General features: G+C 45.7%; 1 protein-coding gene across 3 annotated transcripts in view; it reads left to right on the top strand.

Annotated features, from left to right (window-relative positions):
• Positions 1–1,409: 1,409 nt before the first annotated feature.
• pak1 (p21 protein (Cdc42/Rac)-activated kinase 1) overlaps positions 1,410–20,449 on the top strand; it is a 58,151-nt gene continuing 39,111 nt past the window's right edge. For 2 of the 3 annotated variants that reach the window (XM_080772498.1, XM_080772501.1), the window contains exons 1-2: positions 1,410–1,835; positions 11,651–11,725. The gene's annotated coding sequence lies outside the window, so the exon portion shown is untranslated. The remainder of the gene's footprint in view (positions 1,836–11,650; positions 11,726–20,449) is intronic. The other variant, XM_080772499.1, reaches the window with a different exon arrangement.

Raw genomic sequence — 20,449 nt, forward strand, 5'->3', positions numbered from 1 at the left:
TATGTAGTGGAGTAGAAGTGAATGTATTGGAAATTGGAAATACTCCAATAAGTTAAACACCTCAAATACCTACAGATACCTCAAAATTGTACTTAAGTACTGTACAAGTAAATGCACTATAGTTAGTGTCCACCAGTGCTAGATCATTATGAGAACACAACACATGTTCTGGCTATGCATTCAGTGTGAGGGAAGGCTCTTATTTACTCTCTCTCACCTATAGATGTCACTGTTGCCTTTTTAATGCGTTCACTTCCAGACATGACCTCAAGGTGTTTCTGTGCCAATAATGTGCATTTTTCTTCTCAACAGAGTTTAATATGAGGGCATATGGTTTGTTGAACTGTATGATATATGAAGCACGTTATCAATAATGATTATTTTTTTCCGGCTACAAATCTGTTCATTGATTTGGTATTGATTCATTAGTATTAGATATGCTTGGGCTCAGTGGTGGAAATTTCACTTTCTTTTATTATAACTTTACTGGAGTATTTCCAATTTTGAATACTTTTACTTCTACTCCACTGCATCTCAGAGATAAGTATCGTACTTTTTTACTCTACTACAATTATTTGAAAACTTTGCAAAACAGACATTATCCACCTAATCCCTATACTTTGGCTATTTCCAAATTATTTTACTCATTTCTACTGTGACATGCTATGAAAATGAGCACTTTTACACAACACAAGTGACACAATTTGAGTAGTTCTTACACCATTGCTTGGGCCGGATTCCTCAAAGATGCTATATGTTGTGTCATTTCAATTGCCAGTAGTGGAAAAAGTAAAGTATTCACATTTAGTATCATCAATACTTTTTTTTAACGAATTGTGAGCCTACTTACTGCGTAATGAGTAGGCTATACTTTCTACTTTTGGTAGCCTACTTTAAGTACATTTTACAATGTACTACAATGCACTATTGACAACAATAGTTTTGTACTTTTAACGTTGTAACCTAGTAGCCTATTTCTACATTGCAGTATTGATCCTTTTATTTGAGTAAAAAACAATTGAATACTATTTCTTTCCACCACTGATTCTCAATCTCAAAGCAGAGAAGTGGACTCTTCCTTCCTTCCTTCCTTCCTTCCTTCCTTCCTTCCTTCCTTCCTTCCTTCCTTCCTTCCTTCCATCCTTCCTTCCTTCCTTCCTTCCTTCCTTCCTTCCTTCCTTCCTTCCTTCCAGACCAGACCACGCCCCCTCATCAGCACAGAGCCAATGGGGAATCTCTCACGCCTATTGAGACCCGCCCCTCCATCCATCCCGTCCCTTTAACAAGACAGACAGTCGGATCCACCAATAGCCAGCCGGCAGGAGCCGACTCCAACCAATGGCCGTACGGTACTGAGGAAGGGAGGTGAGGGGAGGGCGTTGCCATGTGAGCACTGAGCAGCAACTGAGCATGCTTGCTTCTGTCTGTGTGTGTACCGTGTATGTGTAAGCGTGCGTGTTTGTGTGCGTGTGTTTAACAATAGCGTTCGCTCGCTAGTATGGATTGGTCAAGCTTTCTTTCTTGGCCCGTAGACGAAATAAATAAATAAATCGGAAACGGGGCGATACCGTGGCGTGAGCCCGCAGCTCCACAGTGGAGTTGGCCTGCCCTAGTGTATGTGGAGTGTGGACACACACACACACACACACACACGAGTGGACAGAATACACGAGACGAGACTCTCTGCCTGGGAGGAGGAGTGTGCGTGTGGATTTACCACCACGAGAAACAAGACGCCGCACACACACACAAGGGGGATATTTTCTTCTTCTTTAGCCCGACCTGCTGCTTGTGGGCAAGAAGAAGAAGGAGAATAAATAAACAAAGACGTGGTGGTGAGTACCGCTATTGTTATTATAATGAGTTCGTTACTTTCATACGTTATTTTTGTAACAATTTTCCTTTCATATCTATTTTTATTTTGGGGGGAAGCTATTCTAGCTGCTCCTGCTTCTAGCGTGGCTAGTGTGTACTGTGTGTGTGTGTGTGTGTGTGTGTGTGTGTGAGAGAGAGAGAGAGAGAGAGAGAATGAGAGGGCAGTGCAGCGGTGCTAACTAAAGCCCTGTCTACGCCGACCGGTGTCGACCCCCCCCTCCCTCGAAACATATTTAAAGAACAAGCTATCACATACTGTAGTACACACACACACACACACACACACACACACAAAGCGACGAGCGACACTAAACGGGCGCGCTTGTGTGCGTGACGTTATGTACTGTGTATGATGTATGTACTGTATGTATGGCTGCCTGTCCCATTATGACAGACAGACAGACGGTGGGTCCCATTATGACAGACAGACAGTGGTGGGTCCCATTATGACAGACAGACAGTGGTGCCCATTATTATTATATCTATAGCCTACATTTTTATATCTATAGATAGATGTATATATGCAGCGCAGGCATGGGTGAACAAGTATAGACGCACAGTGTGTGTGTGTGTGTGTGTGTGTGTGTGTGTGTGAGAGAGAGAGAGAGAGAGAGCGCATTAGCCATTATACCACCACCATGTGCAGGATTTATTTATATGGTCATTTTAGCCCACCGCCCTGGCTGGGGGGTGTCCCCCCCCCCACCCCCCTCTCTGTTTTATTATTGATGATATCACTGGTCAGTTGCTAACAGACAAAACAGTGGGCCGCTGGATAGGGGTCAGGCTTTGGTGTGGTCTCACAACTCCAATAAATCAGTTTGTACTATAGTCTATTGATAATAGTCCAGGATTATTAAATCAGTTTGTACTATAGTCTATTGATAATAGTCCAGGATTAGACATGATCAGGCCTGTCACAATTTTTACATGATCGCCTAATCGCAGGTTATTTAAGATATTTGAGCTTATTACCATATTCTTTCTTTGTATGTTTAAGTTATTTATTTGTCATATCTGCCCTGTGCAATTTGTGATTATACGAAGCCTAAAAGGCCACCAGAAATTCAATTTTCAATTTACAGTTTAGACGAGAACAAAAACATTGTAATACATCAACATCAAATACATCCGAAATAGTCGTCATGAATCATACATAAGCTAAGAACCCAACAGTGGAATATCTATATCATGAAACTATGCGTGTACACTGTATAGAGTGCTATGTCTACATGAATTGCTATAAGTAAGTTACTTAAGTTTAGCCTTTGCGTACGCCTGAAAGGTCTCTGAGGCTATAGGGCTATAGAGCTACAGGAAGTGCAATAAAAATTGCAAATACAAATTGTAACCTTCCAACGTTCAATGCAAAAAAACAAACAATTAAATCCTTTGGTTATTTGTGTGACAATGAATCGTCAATTTAAATGTGTAACCGTGACAGCCTTAGGATTAGACCCTTTTTGGAGCTGTGACCTGACCACTGTCTCCTTTTTCCATAAATATGTTCCAGTGGTCATATAAACAGGGAATTCCTACAACTACCCCCAGATTACATCAAGACAGTTCAGTTACATTACAAGGTCTAATTTCCACTCCTTCGCTCCCTTCACTGCTCCTGTAAATAACTTTAACCTAAATGATTTAGTTCCACATATTTAATGACACAGCGGTTTGGGACAGTAAAGTGTCATTGATTTAGTGGACGGTTCTCGCCGAGGGCCGCAGAGCTCTCTCTAGGAGTCTGAACTTGGCATCCATGCACGGTGCATTAACAAATGTAACTCCACTCTCATTACCAGACGAAAGGCCTTTTAAAAAACACTTTAATTTCAAGATACACATTTCTCACTTCATGGGTCTCTGTTACTGTATACTGTAGCTTATGTTTTCTTTGTTTTTCATTGTACCTCTGTCTGTCTGTCTGTCTGTCTCATTCTCGGTCTGCACTCTGCATTTAGTTTACACATGATTGATTGATTGAAATATTTATTAACGGTTTGCAGAATTACAGTACATTTCAAGCACAAACTCAATACAAAGACTGTTAACTGTGAGTGGACAACCCAATTAAGCATTACACTTGTTTACAAGAGGGTCCACCATGTTCAATTCATCAAAACATTTAGAGACGTATACAAATAGACACTTCTATATAGTCAAAGAACAGAACAGGAGTGTCACCGCAAACTGGACTCTGAATGAACAGGCCTTAACTGTAGTTCAGTTGTTGCGCTTGCAGGGCAGACGCTGCCCTTTGCTCCCGTCATAAGAACAAGCTATCCTTAATGTCCCCTGAATGCATTCCTGGTTAATGAGAAACTCGGGGCAAAGAGAAGAGAAGGTGACTTAAGTGTTTCAGGCCTGATCTTGGAACTGTGCTTCAGTACGCCACTTAACATCGACTGGCAAAACATGCATATAGTCAACAGAGTCTGTCTGCAGGCAGGCAGGCAGGCATACATTGCAGACAGTAGGTCAGTCAAGGTTTGAACCAAAATAAATTGCAATAGTAATCGTTCAAGGTTTTTTTATATGGTTGAAAGTTGTGGTACCATTAACAACCTATATAAAGCAACATTTGCACATTTTCATTATGCTTTAAGTAGCATGTGACGTGTCAAACTAGGGGTTATTCATGATTCTGGACCAATTCCAAACGGTAGTGTTTTAGCCGAAAAGGTATGGGCTGAAGCATAAGCTTTATGCTCAGGAGTCAGGCCATACCTTTTCGGCTAAAATAGTCACTATGTTGACTGTAGTTTTGCACAAAAACACTCCGTGGGCTAAATTAGGCCATAGCCACTTGCCCTTTTGGGCAAGTTCATAGCCACTTGCCACTAGCCACTTGCCCTTTTCGCAAGTTCATAGCCACTTGTCACTAGCCACTTGCCCTTTTCGGCAAGTTCATAGCCACTAGCCGCTTGCCCTGGCTTTGGCCTAATTTAGCCCAAGGAGTGTTTAGCCCAAATGTGATGACCTCATCACATTTGTGATGACGGCTATGTCAGGTTTTTAGGCCAAGGAGTGTTTTTCGTGCAAAACGAATGCTTGCAATGGATTCAGAATCATGAAAACCCCCTAGTTTGACACGTCACATTCTACTTAAAGCATAATGAAAATGTGTACATGTGACCTTAAATAGGTTGTTAATGGTACTGGCCAGTATGAGATGATGCATGCTGTACGATGATAAGAGCGCCCCTCACTTCACATGGGTGTGGTTTTTCTTAATATTTCTTTATTCTTTTGCGGCTTTCGCCTTTTATTTTATATTCGTTATAGAGGGACAGACAGTAGGCTGACAGGAAATGAGGGAGAGAGATGGGGGAGTGACATGCAGTAAAGGCCGTCGGGATCGGGAGTCGAACCCGCGGCACACTGCCAGACTTGGACTATACCGGCCAAGGTGCCTGGACCGCTGAGCCACGGCCCAGCCTGGGTGTGATGTTTTTTAATATGATATTTGGAGGATGACCCTAAGAAGGCTCATAAAAAACCTTGGACTACTATTGCAATTTATTTTTAGCTTAGATTGACTGGCCTTACAGACTTCCTGGGCCAGAGCCTTGGTTCAGGACCCAGATATGTGTCCTTACTTACATTCTTATACCACTATATATTATCTGACATCATTGTTATCTTACACTATTACATTTGTTATTATTGCTATTGCTACTACTTGCCTGTACCTCCTCTCTGTCTCCGCCCTCTCTATTTGTCTCTTATTTCTGTCCCTCGACACGGTCGAGCGGCCACACTCCCTAGAGTCGGGTTCTGCTTGACGTTTCTTCCAGTTAAAAGGGGGAGTTTTTCGTTAGCGCTGTCGCAAAATTGCTTGCTCTGGGTGGGATCTCTGTTGGTCCTTAGCGCTACATGTAAAGTGTCTTGAGACGACTTGTGATTTGACACTTGAATGTGTAAACCCTTGAGTGAATATTTTATGAAAAGTCTACATCTAGACATCGCATCACACCTTATTCTACAAGTGGCAACCACACTTGCATCATTGTAGTTTAACTCTGTGAGTGTATACTCAACCACACGTCCACTTGGTTCTATTATATTATGTACACTCTCAGAGCTAACGGAGCCATAATAAGGGTCCCACTTTGGGCCCCTGGTGGTGGTGGTGGTGGTTCCCGCTTCCCGGACGGTCCCGGCGTTGAGGAGAAGCAGTGATTTTAGGACGTAAATAAATAATGGTTGAACATCAAAGTGATCCAGGGTGTGGTTGTCGTGTTGGCTGTATACGTTGCTGGTGGTGCTGTTAGACACAGTTACCATGGAGACATGGGCGTGGTTGTGGTATGTGGGTGGACTGAGTTTGTGTGTGTGTGTGTGTGTGTGTGTGTGTGTGTGTGTGTGTGTGCCGTCCGTGCGTGCGTGCCACTGTTTATATGCAGTCAGGCCAGTCAGTCAGGGTTACTTTTGGCCATGACAGTCCAGTCAGCTGGGGGTGGTTGTACAGTTGACTGATAGGGTCTGCTGCGAGGGGGGTGTGTGTGGGGGGAGGGGGGGGTGGTGTATGAGGCGAGTAGTAGAATGTCAGACAGAAGGCAAAGGAAGGGGACATGCTGACGGAGAGAAAGTGTTGGCGACTATAGCCCGTTAAGACCTGAGACCAGATTCTACAAATGTCTTCTAAAGCCTGACAGTTTTCTGAAAATCCCTATGTTTCTATGTCAGTGGTGCTTAAAGGACCCCCAACGTTATGTATTTTGTATTTTGCCATCAGAAAATGTTTTGTACCAGGGACAAAAAGAGGAAGATTAACTAAGTCTGCACACTATTTTGAAAGCTCCCCAAAAACTTTTTTTACTAAGGCGGGGTAAAAAACACAAGGTTTCGGCCTCTGTGGCCTTCGTCAGGTATAATAAATATTATTATTATTTGGGTCGATTAATTTGGTTACCAACTCTCCCATCATTTGGCCGGGGAGTCGGGGACCACCTGGAACGCACTCAAGGACCACTGGTGGTCCCCGCCCGGCCCGGCCCAGACGACTGGTTGAAAATACCACTGGCCTCGTCAATGAACCACAGAGGTCAAGTTCATGCGGCTAAACCCCCGTGCTCTACTGTGGCCCAGAGGGACTGAAACGAGACCTAATTAAAGACCTCCAGACTGGAAGCTTTGATCCTAAGCGGGGCTGATGCATGTAGGTTGTAGGTCTGTTAGAGAAAGGTCTCTGTGGTGATGCATGTCTGCAGACTGCAGGTCTGTTGGACTCTGCTCTCTGGTGCTAATAGGCAGACCAACGCCAGGCCTGATATCTCAGCTTCACACACTCTGTGTGTGTGTGTGTGTGTGTGTGTGTGTGTGTGTGTGTGTGTGTGTGTGTGTGTGTGTGGCTGAATGCTTGAGTGCTTAAGTATTACATTCACACACCCTGTAGCCCTGCATCCATAGAGACTGGGATTCTGTGCACGAGTCTTGGTGCATATGAGGGGTGTGTACTGTGTGTGTATGTGAGGGATGTGTACTGTGCGTGTGTGTGTGTGTGTGTGTGTGCTGACGATGTTACAGTTTAGTAATTAACACGATCAGGCTCCATAAAATCTAGGTGTGTCTCTCTCTCTTCCCTGATCTCTCTATGTAGCTCTCAATTTTATTTTATCTTTAAGTCTTTAAGTGTTATTTTAACTTAGTTTTCTGGTGATTGGTGAAACATCGTCCTCTCTCTCTCTCTCTCTCTCTCTCTGCCTCGCTCTGTTCTCGTGTGGAGGAGTGAGAGAGTGAGACGTCTCTGGAGACGCTGTCATCACAGCTAACCTGCTCACTGAACCAACAATAATATACACTGGCTATAAATATAGCCCTCTCTCTCTCTCTCTCTGTCTCTCTGTCTCTCTTCCTCATGACTCAGCGATATTTTACCTGTAAGGGCGACCCAGGTCAGGCGGTATAGTGTATAGCAACCCTTGTTATTTCTTTATTTACTTATTTTATTGGCGTCATGGATGGAAGGACGCATCCATTGTGAAATTCATGTCAGCATTTTCCCATATTTCAACCTCTCTCCCCTCCTGTCGTGTCCTCGTCTCTCTGTCAGATTGAAAGGTCGTCTTACCGTCTCCACCGTTCTGTCTACTCGTCTGTGTCTGTCCGTCCGTCTGTCCTCTGTTTCTGTCTTATCATCATTATCACTGGCAGGTGGAAAACCTCGTATGTCAGGAAACGGAACGAACGTTTTCCGTGAGCATTCTGTACATCGGCAATTTGAACTATACTTTCACTTTCAACTAAATACATGTACTTATGTACAGTTTTGAGGTATTCTTTACTTGAGTATTTCTAATTTCAAATACTTTTTACTTCTACTCCACTACATCTCAGATCCAAATATTGTACTTTTCCTTACAAACTTTAGTTACTAGTAACATGTTCTCCCCGTGTCCCCTAGGGTAGGTGCCCTCACAAAAAACATGCAGTAATCCTGATCTCTAAACTACCTCCCCCTGGCCAGCCGGGGCGCCTGATGGAGGGGAAAGGAACTGGTCGGAATAACGTGTTCCTTCCACGCGCTACGTCCGGCCGGGGAAACTCCCCCCTGTCAGGTGAAAAGAAGCAGCTTGGACTCCTCATGCATAGAAGGAAGCATGAGGTCAGTCCGCTGCCCCCCCCCCCCAGGTTGGCAGAGGAAGTGTAGCACCCAGGATTACATTAGATAATAGGGACTTCAAGCAACGACGGCTACGGCAGTCGGCTCCGGCAACCGGAAAGGGATTTCTGATCAGTGCTCGATAGATAAACCTTCTTGCCGTCGCAGCCCTTTCTACTACGGCAGAACCTACACTTACACGTAGTGTCTACAACGCCATGTCATAACCATGTTTATTGAAATTATAGCTGTCATACATTAATTACATTTACACCGATTGCTCCATCACCTCTCCTATGCTATGTAATGTGTTGGCATGCTCTGAATGAAGAAACAACGCACTTAACACCACGGCACCGAGTGCCACGCTATGAGCTTGTAGATCTGCTATTTTTGCAAAACCGTGATAATGTGGCGCAAATCTTTGAATATATATTCTTTCCGGGAACAACATATTTTCAGATGGGCGTCGGCGGCCAATTACATATAGCTTTTGGGGTCCTTGAGAACCACTGGTTTTTCTGAAAACTCATCATGATTTAGAACGTAAGACATTTGTAGAATCTGGTCTCAGTCCTAAATGGGTTAATTGATTTAGCAGCTATTTGTGTAAACGGCAAACTGTGTCGCGTGTATAGCTCTATTGGTATGATAAGACACTCCTGACATGGTTGAAGTATGCATATTAAAAAATACATAAAGAATGGTCACATCTCAACCTAGATAAGACAAACACGTGGACCATGCGACACTGACTGTAATGATCGTGATTATTATCGAAGATAATCAATTTTCACTCTGCTGTCCCTGCATTCTGTTCACTCTCTCTCTCTCTCTCTCTCTCTCTCTCCTCATTAAACGACATCTATCCTGTTGGAGAGAGAGATCCATACAGACTGTTACCCAGCCAGTGCTACCGGTCAGTCTGCTGAGTGCACTGCTAACCGTGCCATGACACCGGCCAGAGCTCTCTCTCTCTCTCTCTCTCTCTCTCATCCATAAGGCATGGATGAGCTATGTCTAATTGTCGTCGGGGGAAATAGGGCTTAACCTTGGCGAGGAGTCTGAGTTGAAAGTAGCTAGCTTTGACGACGGAGCTGATGTGTTAGTCCATTGTAAATGTGCTGTCAACGATTACAGCAAGGCTTTTGGCGGCGGAGCATATATTGGGGGTGAGGGTGTCCGCTGGGGGGGGGGGGGATAAGGGACGCGTCAGTATCAGGTCTGAGACGATGATCCCGGTTTTGTTTTGATCGAGTGTCAGAACATTGATGACCGAAAGAATAACGTTGCATATACAAGCGGCCGAAAGGAGTTTTCTTCGACGGGTGGCTGGCATCTCCTTTAAAGATGGAGTGAGAAGTTCAGTCACGCGAGAGAGAGACTCAGAGTATAGAATCGCTGCTTCTTGGCCTGGAAAGCAGCCAACTTAGGTGGTTCGGGCATCTGGTTAGGATGCCTCTGGGGCGTCTCCCTAGGGAGATCCTTGACGCATGTCCCACTGGGAGGAGACCCCAGGGCAGATCAAGGATCAGATGGACTGATCAAATCTCCAAATTGGTCTGAGAGTATACCTCAGGATCACCAAGGATGAAGTTACTAATGTTGCTCTGGAGAGAGAGCGGTTGAAGATGGATGGATAGATGAACATTGCTGTCCATCCATGTTTTTGACCTCCTCTAGTCTGAGCAGCCGTGAAGTGGTTTGGAAGGAATTTTATAGATCTGGACGAAGTGGTGGAGTTCAGAGATGGAATCACCATTGGAAATATCATGTATCTCTCTCTCCATCTCTCTCTCTCTCTCTCTCTCTCTCTCTCTCTCACACTCACACTCACACTCACACTCACACACACGAATGAGCATAATGCAGTTAATCAGAGATTAGTTACACATTCCTTAACCGTAATCTATTGGTACATCTGGATTACTTTATGGCTCTGGAGGACACACCACTCACACACTGTGTGTGTGTGTGTGTGTGTGTGTGTGTGTGTGTGTGTGTGTGTGTGTGTGTGTGTGTGTGTGTGTGTGTGTGTGTGCGCGTGTGTGTGATTTGTTGTACTTAGGTGTAACTACGTGGCCAGCTGTAGGCCAGCCATCTATTGTACACAATTTATAATTGGCAGATTGTAGTTCTTTAAAACACCCTCTCCTACACCCTCCCTCTGAGCTTTCCTACTGTCTCTCAGCTTTCCTACTGTCTGTCTCTCCTACCCTGTCTGTCTCTCAGCTTTCCTACTGTCTGTCTCTCCTACCCTGTCTGTCTCTCAGCTTTCCTACTGTCTGTCTCTCCTACCCTGTCTGTCTCTCAGCTTTCCTACAGTCTGTCTCTCCTACCCTGTCTGTCTCTCAGCTTTCCTACAGTCTGTCTCTCCTACCCTGTCTGTCTCTCAGCTTTGCTACTCTCTGTCTCTCCTACATTTATATCTCCCTCTCAGTTGTGCCGCGCAATTCTTGCTCAAATGTGAATCTCAATTTTCCTCCACGAGAATTGAGATCACGATTCTCTTCTCACACGATACGTTTTTCTTCCTCCATGAAAATATTTATTGTCTTTAGTCTGTAGTTGCTGAACGTTAATTACTCTAATTACTTAAAAAAGTGGCACCTGGAGCCATAACTACTGCGGCTTTAGTTTAAACGGACAACATCAAAGCTCGACTTAAACCTCTCTGAAAGTGTTGTAGCAAAAAAATATAAGAGTTAACTCAAATCAATTGGACAGCCGACTAGGGCTGCACGATTCTTGCTCATTCTTGCTCAGCACTATCGCTCAGATTCCCTTCCTTTCTGGGCTGGGGTCATACAGTAAGTTTAACAGCCAGCCCATTTTGGGCGGGAACCCCTTTTGGTGTTAGCATTATGTTATGCTTTAGATATTGAAAAATAGCAGATCTACAAGCTCGTAGCGCGCCACCGAGTGGCGCGCTACGAGCTTGTAGGTCTGCTATTTTTGAAAAATCAAAGAACCACTGACATAGAAACATAGCTTTTTCAGAAAACTTGTCATTTTCAAACAGACATTTTTAGAATCTGATCTCGGGTCAAAATGGGTTAATGTGATGTTTCCTCTTATACTCTCTCTCTCTCTCTATCCTTCATGTCTCTCTCCCTCTTCCATATATTTGTTCTCACCTCCTCTCTCTCTCTCTCTCTCTCTGTGTTCCAGGCTGATCATTGGACCCCGTTGCTCTGCGTTCTCTTTCTCTGAGAAGACGAGTGACCTCAACAGGACAATTAAACGGTAAACACGGCCTCAGAGTCCTAAACGCTGTTATTAACCTCACTCCAGTTTAGTAGTGCGTTGGTATACTGGTCTCACTCCAGTTTAGTACTGGTCTCACTCCAGTTTAGTAGTGCGTTGGTATACTGGTCTCACTCCAGTTTAGTACTGGTCTCACTCCAGTTTAGTACTGGTCTCACTCCAATTTAGTAGTGCGTTGGTATACTGGTCTCACTCCAGTTTAGTACTGGTCTCATTCCAGTTTAGTAGTGCGTTGGTATACTGGTCTCACTCCAGTTTAGTACTGGTCTCACTCCAGTTTAGTAGTGTGGTGTTATACTGGTCTCACTCCAGTTTAGTAGTGCGGTGGTATACTGGTCTCACTCCAGTTTAATAGTATAGTGGTTTACTGGTCTCACTCCAGTTCAGTAGTGTGGTGGTATACTGGTCTCACTCCAATTCAGTAGTGTGGTGGTATACTCAGGGCTCGACGCTTAGCATTTTTCCAAGTAGCACGTGTGCGCCTAAGTTGAAAAATCTAGTAGCACACAAATTATTTTAGGAGCACGATGAAAAATGATGTATTTTTAAGGGGCGCTAGCCCCTCCAATATACAGCCTTTGTCCCCACACATCTCAAAATGAGCCATTGACAATCAACAGAGAAATTACGTCAAAATTCTGCTAAATATGACGCCATTGACATTGAAGGGAAAATGTATGTCATAAGTAAACGAGCAAATCAGCTAACCAATCACAGGCAACAGGCATTCTGATTGGCCAGTATGAGATGATTTCTGATGATGTATGATGACAAGAGCGCCCCTCACTTCACATGGGTGTGATTATTTTAATGAAGTGATATGAGGTAGGGGTGGAAAATAATGTCAAAATATTATATCACTATCTTTTCAGCAATTATCACAAAATAGTGATATTCATCATGATATCATTGTTATGTTTGTTTTCATATAATCTATATAATCAATTTGTTTTATGCTAATACTTTGTAGATCGATAGTAGCTCTGTTCCATACCTCTAATACGTGCAACACATTAGAGCTATGGACCAGAGCTAGATAGATAATAAGTTGCTCATGGATGGATAGACAGGCTATCCGTTTTTATCCTGCTGTTCTATCATGTTAGTGTGACATTCAGACAGTGCAGAGGCTGCTCGATGGTGAATTAGTATTGTAACATTCTCCTTGGCTTTGACTGACTGATATTAATACGGTAATCCAGCCAGTTCGGTCATTTGCATTATCATTTATGCTGGGCACACACTTTTGTAAGCAAACGCTAAGCAAGGGTTGTTTTTGATAAACATCAATCCGTCCACTCCATGTGTGTGTGTGCGCACGCGTGCGTGCACGGCTGCACGCTGTTTCACCCGCGTTTGGTTAAAAGTAAGTTACGTTTGAACTTTGAACATTACAAACAAACTTTGCAAATAACGTGTCGGGGTCCAAGCAATTCCTTCTGAATCTGTGCGATCATGCTAATGCTATCCCGCTGAGTTCGCTCTGACTTCTTTAGCAAGCAGTGTGACAGGGAAGAGCACGGAGCAGCAACACAGGGAGGGGAGGGGCGGTGGGAGCAAAGGGAACAGATCTTCAAATGAACACCGCATTGAGCCTCGACAGAGTCGACACGTTGTTGGCTTGTAGCTCTGCTCTTTTTGGCGAACGACACCGCCGTTCAGAAATATAAATGTAGGTATAGAACCGCGACTATAGAATGTGCACTTGCTGTAGACAGAGACTCGTCTTTATCACGATTGAATGGTCGCACCTGTGCTACAGATTGAATTTTACAACTCGCACGGTGATATTTTTAGTCGCAAATGCGAGTACCTAGTCGCACTGTCGAGCCCTGGGTATACTGGTCTCACTCCAGTTTAGTAGTGCGGTGGTATACTGGTCTCACTCCAGTTCAGTAGTGTGGTGGTATACTGGTCTCACTCCAGTTTAGTAGTGCGGTGGTATACTGGTCTCACTCCAGTTTAGTAGTGTGGTGGTATACTGGTCTCACTCCAGTTTAGTAGTGCGGTGGTATACTGGTCTCACTCCAGTTTAGTAGTGTGGTGGTATACTGGTCTCACTCCAGTTTAGTAGTGTGTTGGTATACTGGTCTCACTCCAGTTTAGTACTCGTCTCACTCCAGTTTAGTACTCGTCTCACTCCAGTTTAGTAGTGTGTTGGTATACTGGTCTCACTCCAGTTTAGTAGTGCGTTGGTATACTGGTCTCACTCCAGTTTAGTAGTGCGGTGGTATACTGGTCTCACTCCAGTTTAGTAGTGCGTTGGTATACTGGTCTCACTCCAGTTTAGTAGTGTGTTGGTATACTGGTCTCACTCCAGTTTAGTAGTGCGGTGGTATACTGGTCTCACTCCAGTTTAGTAGTGTGTTGGTATACTGGTCTCACTCCAGTTTAGTACTCGTCTCACTCCAGTTTAGTACTCGTCTCACTCCAGTTTAGTAGTGTGTTGGTATACTGGTCTCACTCCAGTTTAGTACTGGTCTCACTCCAGTTTAGTAGTGTGTTGGTATACTGGTCTCACTCCAGTTTACTAGTGCGGTGGTATGCTGGTCCCATGTTGTTGTTGGTCCATCATTGCCTTGCTCAATTGTACCTTGATAGGGATGGGTAGCATTTGAGCCAGTGATTTATCCACTTAAACCAGTGGTTTTCAACCCTTTTCATATCAAGGCCCATTATTCATTCAGCCTTTGAGCCACGGACCACCATTTGATTATATTTAAGCAGCCTCTCAAGACTCATTTAAGCTGGGGAACACCTGGAACTCCCTCAAGAACCACTCATGGTGGTCCCCGGACCAAAACCACTGGTGGTCCCCGGACCAAAACCACTGGTGGTCCCCGGACCAGTGGTCTGGTGGTCCCCGGACCAGAATGTACCCGGACCAGTGGTCTGGTGGACCAGAACCACTGCTCTAATAATGATAACAATGTGATTGTGCCTTCCTGGAGGGCCCGGCGCCGCTTCCCAGCATGCACTGGAAGCTGCATTATTTATGTGGTTACCGTGGTAACGGGGTCGTTTAGCTTGGTAGGTGGTGGTTGGGGGGGGGGGGGGGATTCACTCAGACAGCTGCTAGACAGCCCACCACCACCCCCCCACCCTCCCCCCGCAATGCAGACATGATCAAAAACAGATCTAGATCTATTAGATTCAGACACCTATATGCAATCTCATTTTGTGAAGAATGCATGCATGGTGCAGCACTAGTTGGCTGTCATTTTAGTTACTCTTGTGTTTTTTTTTACATTATTCTCATGGAAAAAATGAGAATCGTGTGAGAATCGTGATCTGAATTCTTGTGGACGAGAATCGAGATTCACTATTGAGCCAGACTCGTGCAGCACTACGAGTGTGTGTGTGTGTGTGTGTGTGTGTGTGTGTGTGTCCATTCTGTGCACGGCTGTGTGTGAGCGTGGCGCTGTGGCCTTACTGGCCTTGCACGTGTAATTGCTAGATTCTGTATGAACTGAAGTTTTGTGTGTGTGTGTGTGTGTGTGTGTGTGTGTGTGCGTGCACTGATAATGTGTTTATAATAGATGTCATATGAGGAGTGAGTAGTTGAGCGGTGAGGTCACTCACAAGACCCCGCCCACTACTAGTTGACTTTGGACTTGGAACATGTGTGTGTGTGTGTGTGTGTGTGTGTGTGTGTGTGTGTGTGTGTGTGTGTGTGTGCGCGCGCGTGCATAGCCGTGCGTGTGTGTCAGTGATATGGGGTGTACAGTATGCTGTTGGATATTATTTTCGTTCTCCGGGGCTGGGCTGAGGCGAGATCCACCTAGCCCTGTGAGAGTCCCATTACACGCATGCACACACACACACACACGCATGCACACGCGCGCAGGCGCACACACACACCAAATGGCATGGATTATGCAGGGGTAAAACCTTTTCAATAAGGGTGTGCATAATCGCGAAAACTTCCCGCATGTTTCACCACATATAAATTCACATAAAACATGTGACATGTCACAATGTTTCACATTCAACCCTGCACAATGTCTGTCATTGTCAAACAGAATCATGAAAACAAGCCCAAATAAGCAACTACACTTCAGAAATAAGCCCAACTATGAATATTAAGCTATGTTACAGGAAAACCAGCCCAAAGTTGCTTATTATAAGCAGACCTGGCAACACTGCAAACCAGCGCTGCTTTCTGCAATTTGCATGGGGGGAAAATAATGTTTCGTCGGGACTGACTGGTTTTGTGCAGATAAAGAAAATGCTAGTCTGTTGCAATCTGGCAGTTTTAAGTAGTCTTTGAGTCTAGTCTGAACAAGTCTGTTTGGTCTGAAGTCACCTTAAGACTATAAGTAATGGTTCCATGACTACAGTACAGTACCAGTCCTGCCAGACGGCCATTGTTATAGTCCTCCTTTATACATTCTCTTTATTCTCTCACTTTGTTCTCTCCATCTTTCCCTGACAACCCCACCCACCCACCCACTCCCCCTCTCTGATCTCACGGATGAACACACACAGTTTCTCACAAACACAATGTTTCGCTCACACACAAACACTGTCACACACTCACGCACGCACGCACGCCACGCACACACACACACACACACGTGCACGCACGCACGAACAGGCCACGTGACACGGCCATACAATAAATAGCTGCCATATCGGAGGAGTTTGTAAAGCATCAAACGCTGTGCCGACTGGGAGTGTGAGAGAGTGAATGGCTCAACAAGGACATGACATCATCATTGAATGGAGAGAGAGAGAGAGAGTTACAGTAGGAGAGGGAGAGAGAGAGAGAGGGAGAGAGAGCTATGAAAGCATGTGATGAACAAAAGCGTTGTGGTGAGAGAATGCATTCCAACGGCAGATTGACAAAAGAAAGATGGATGGAGTGAAGTGGTGGAAAAAGTACGGAATTCAAAATGTACTAAAAGTATACTCGTCGTGCAGAATGCCATTTTGGAGATCTTCTTTCACAGTGTACGTACGTGGACACTGATATATTTTATGCTATTTTATCTATATAAATCTCACACTATTAAGGCAACCGGCCGGTTCCACGCACTGCACAAGGTGCCCTTTTTTCACTTGAGCACCTGCCCTTCTAAATGTCTGTGCACGTGCACTGCCGGTTAGTGTGTTTTTTGTAATAATAATCTAAATCTACAAAGTAGCTAACTAAAGTGTTCCAATAATTGTAATCGAGTGTAAGTACAATATTTGCCACTGAGATGTAGAGCCGTAGCCTCGACGACCTTACAGGCATATGCAAAGGCTCAACTTATGTAACTTAGATAGCATTTTATGTAGACATATAGCACTCCATAGTGTATATGCTAGTTTCAATTATATAGATATTCCAGGTTCTTAGCTTACTAATGACAATTTTTATGCATTTGATGTATTACCATGTTTTTGTTCTTGCTTACTGTAAATTGCTCTGGATTAAGAGCATCTGCTAAATGCCTCAATTGTAAATTGTTGTGGAGTACAAGTAAAAGTACAAGTAAAAGTAAAAGTAACTCAAAATCGTACTTGTCAGATGTACATGTATAGTTACTTTCCACCACTGCACGCTGTGATGGTGGAGGAGTGGAAGAGGAGGAGGGAGGGAAGACCAGGGACAGACCTCAGGGAGGAGGAGGAGGAGGAGGGAGGGAAGACCAGGAACAGACCTCAGGGAGGAGGAGGAGGAGGAGGAGGAGGAGGGAGGGAGGGAAGACCAGGGACAGACCTCAGGGAGGAGGAGGAGGAGGAGGAGGAGGAGGGAGGGAGGGAAGACCAGGGACAGACCTCAGGGAGGAGGAGGAGGGAGGGAGGGAAGACCAGGGACAGACCACAGGGAGGAGGAGGAGGAGGAGGAGGAGGAGGGAGGGAAGACCAGGGACAGACCTCAGGGAGGAGGAGGATAAAGGGAAGACCAGGAACAGACCACAGGGAGGAGGAGGAGGAGGAGGAGGAGGAGGGAGGGAAGACCAGGGACAGACCTCAGGGAGGAGGAGGAGGAGGAGGAGGAGGAGGGAGGGAAGACCAGGGACAGACCTCAGGGAGGAGGAGGATAAAGGGAAGACCAGGAACAGACCACAGGGAGGAGGAGGAGGAGGAGGAGGAGGAGGAGGAGGAGGGAGGGAAGACCAGGGACAGATCTCAGGGAGGAGGAGGAGGAGGAGGAGGAGGAGGAGGAGGGAGGGAAGACCAGGGACAGACCTCAGGGAGGAGGAGGAGGAGGAGGGAGGGAAGACCAGGGACAGACCTCAGGGAGGAGGAGGAGGAGGAGGAGGAGGAGGAGGGAAGACCAGGGACAGACCTCAGGGAGGAGGAGGATAAAGGGAAGACCAGGAACAGACCACAGGGAGGAGGAGGAGGAGGGAGGGAAGACCAGGGACAGATCTCAGGGAGGAGGAGGAGGAGGAGGAGGAGGGAGGGAAGACCAGGGACAGATCTCAGGGAGGAGGAGGAGGAGGAGGGAGGGAGGGAAGACCAGGAACAGACCGCAGGGAGGAGGAGGAGGAGGAGGGAGGGAAGACCAGGAACAGATCTCAGGGAGGAGGAGGAGGAGGAGGAGGAGGAGGGAGGAAGACCAGGAACAGACCACAGGGAGGAGGAGGAGGGAGGGAAGACCAGGAACAGACCACAGGGAGGAGGAGGAGGAGGAGGAGGGAGGGAAGACCAGGGACAGACCTCAGGGAGGAGGAGGAGGGAGGGAAGACCAGGAACAGACCACAGGGAGGAGGAGGAGGAGGAGGAGGAGGAGGGAGGGAAGACCAGGGACAGACCACAGGGAGGAGGAGGAGGAGGAGGGAGGGAGGGAAGACCAGGAACAGACCACAGGGAGGAGGAGGAGGGAGGGAAGACCAGGAACAGACCACAGGGAGGAGGAGGAGGGAGGGAAGACCATGAGGAACAGACCACAGGGAAGAGGAGGAGGGAGGGAAGACCAGGAACAGACCACAGGGAGGAGGAGGAGGAGGAGGGAGGGAAGACCAGGAACAGACCACAGGGAGGAGGAGGAGGGAGGGAAGACCATGAGGAACAGACCACAGGGAAGAGGAGGAGGGAGGGAAGACCAGGAACAGACCACAGGGAGGAGGAGGAGGGAGGGAAGACCAGGAACATACCTCAGGGAGGAAGAGGAGGGGGAGGGAGGGAAGACCAAGGACGCTTAGAGAAGAAAGTGTCATGGTCATGTGTGCCATGACACTTTCATGGGAGCCAAATCTCGCACCGGAAGTTACATGAATACAAAGCAATGAACGGAGCAAGCTGGACCAGCTCATAACAAACATTATTTATGAACCATTGAGACCTTTGTCATATAATCTGTTCAGGAAGTTCAGAAGACATATCACTTGCTTTTCGATGTGCACAGAGTGCACAGTACATCATTTTATTTGAGGGTTTAAACAGCAGCAGGTATCGTTTCTGTTCCCGGGGGTCTCGCAAGATTTGGCTGCCAGACAGGAAACTGATACAGTCTCGTGATACTTGGCACGTTCAGAAACATACTTTTTGCTCTTTAGATACCTCTATGAAATTACACAGTGTACACATCGAAAAGCAACACAGCAGACAATAATGTTTTATAATGTCTTCTGTTTATTTGCCAGAGGCGATTACTTTACAAAAGGTCTCCGTCATTCAGAAATAGTGTTTGTTCATGAGCTGGTCACTGAGCTCTCATTGACTCCAGTGTTCATGAGCTGGTCACTGAGCTCTCATTGACTCTAGTGTTCATGAGCTGGTCACTGAGCTCTCATTGACTCTAGTGTTCATGAGCTGGTCACTGAGCTCTCATTGACTCCAGTGTTCATGAGCTGGTCACTGAGCTCTCATTGACTCTAGTGTTCATGAGCTGGTCACTGAGCTCTTATTGATTCTAGTGTTCATGAGCTGGTCACTGAGCTCTCATTGACTCCAGTGCATTCTGCCGAACTTCCGGGTGCAGTTTGGCTCCCATGATGCGACGAATCTGCCGTCTGGAATTGCGTGATAGCGAAAATGACGTTGGTGACCTTACCTACATTTCATATACCTTTTGGGAAGACCAGGAACGGAGTAGACCACAGGGCAGGTGGAGCGAGATCAATTCGTGGCGGCGACGACTCGCCACGACCTATTTTTTTACGCCATGACGTATTCTTCATTATCCGCCGTGGCGAGTACAGAATCCGCCATGGCGAGTACAGAATCCGCCATGGCGGCGACTCGCCACGACCTATTTTTTTACGCCATGACGTATTCTTCATTATCCGCCGTGGCGAGTACAGAATCCGCCATTGTTTATTTTTTTTTTGCGTGCCGTGGTGCAGGTTTTATTGTCCTACTAGTACTATTCTCGGAATTATTTCATCCTCTTGTAGCGTAACGGTTAGTGCTCTCGCCCCTATAGTCAAGGCACTGTGCCGGGCCAGGTTCGATTCTTGCAAAAAACAAACTTTTTTTTTTAAAGTTATTTTTTTACCCGTACATACAGTGTGTGTGCGTGCGTGCGTATACAGTGTGCGTGCGTGTATGCGTGCGTGCGTATACAGTGTGTGTGCGTGCGTGCTTCATCGTATTTATTATTATTATTATTATTATTAATATGCAGGTAATAATAATAAATACGATGAAGCACGCACGCACGCACGCACACACACTGTATATGCGTGCGTGCGTGCTTCATCGTATTTATTATTATTACCTGCATATTAATAATAATAATAATAATAATAAATACGATGAAGCACG

Source organism: Protomyctophum bolini (assembly GCF_963924005.1).
Source record: "Protomyctophum bolini genome assembly, chromosome: 9".
Lineage (NCBI taxonomy): Eukaryota > Metazoa > Chordata > Actinopteri > Myctophiformes > Myctophidae > Protomyctophum > Protomyctophum bolini.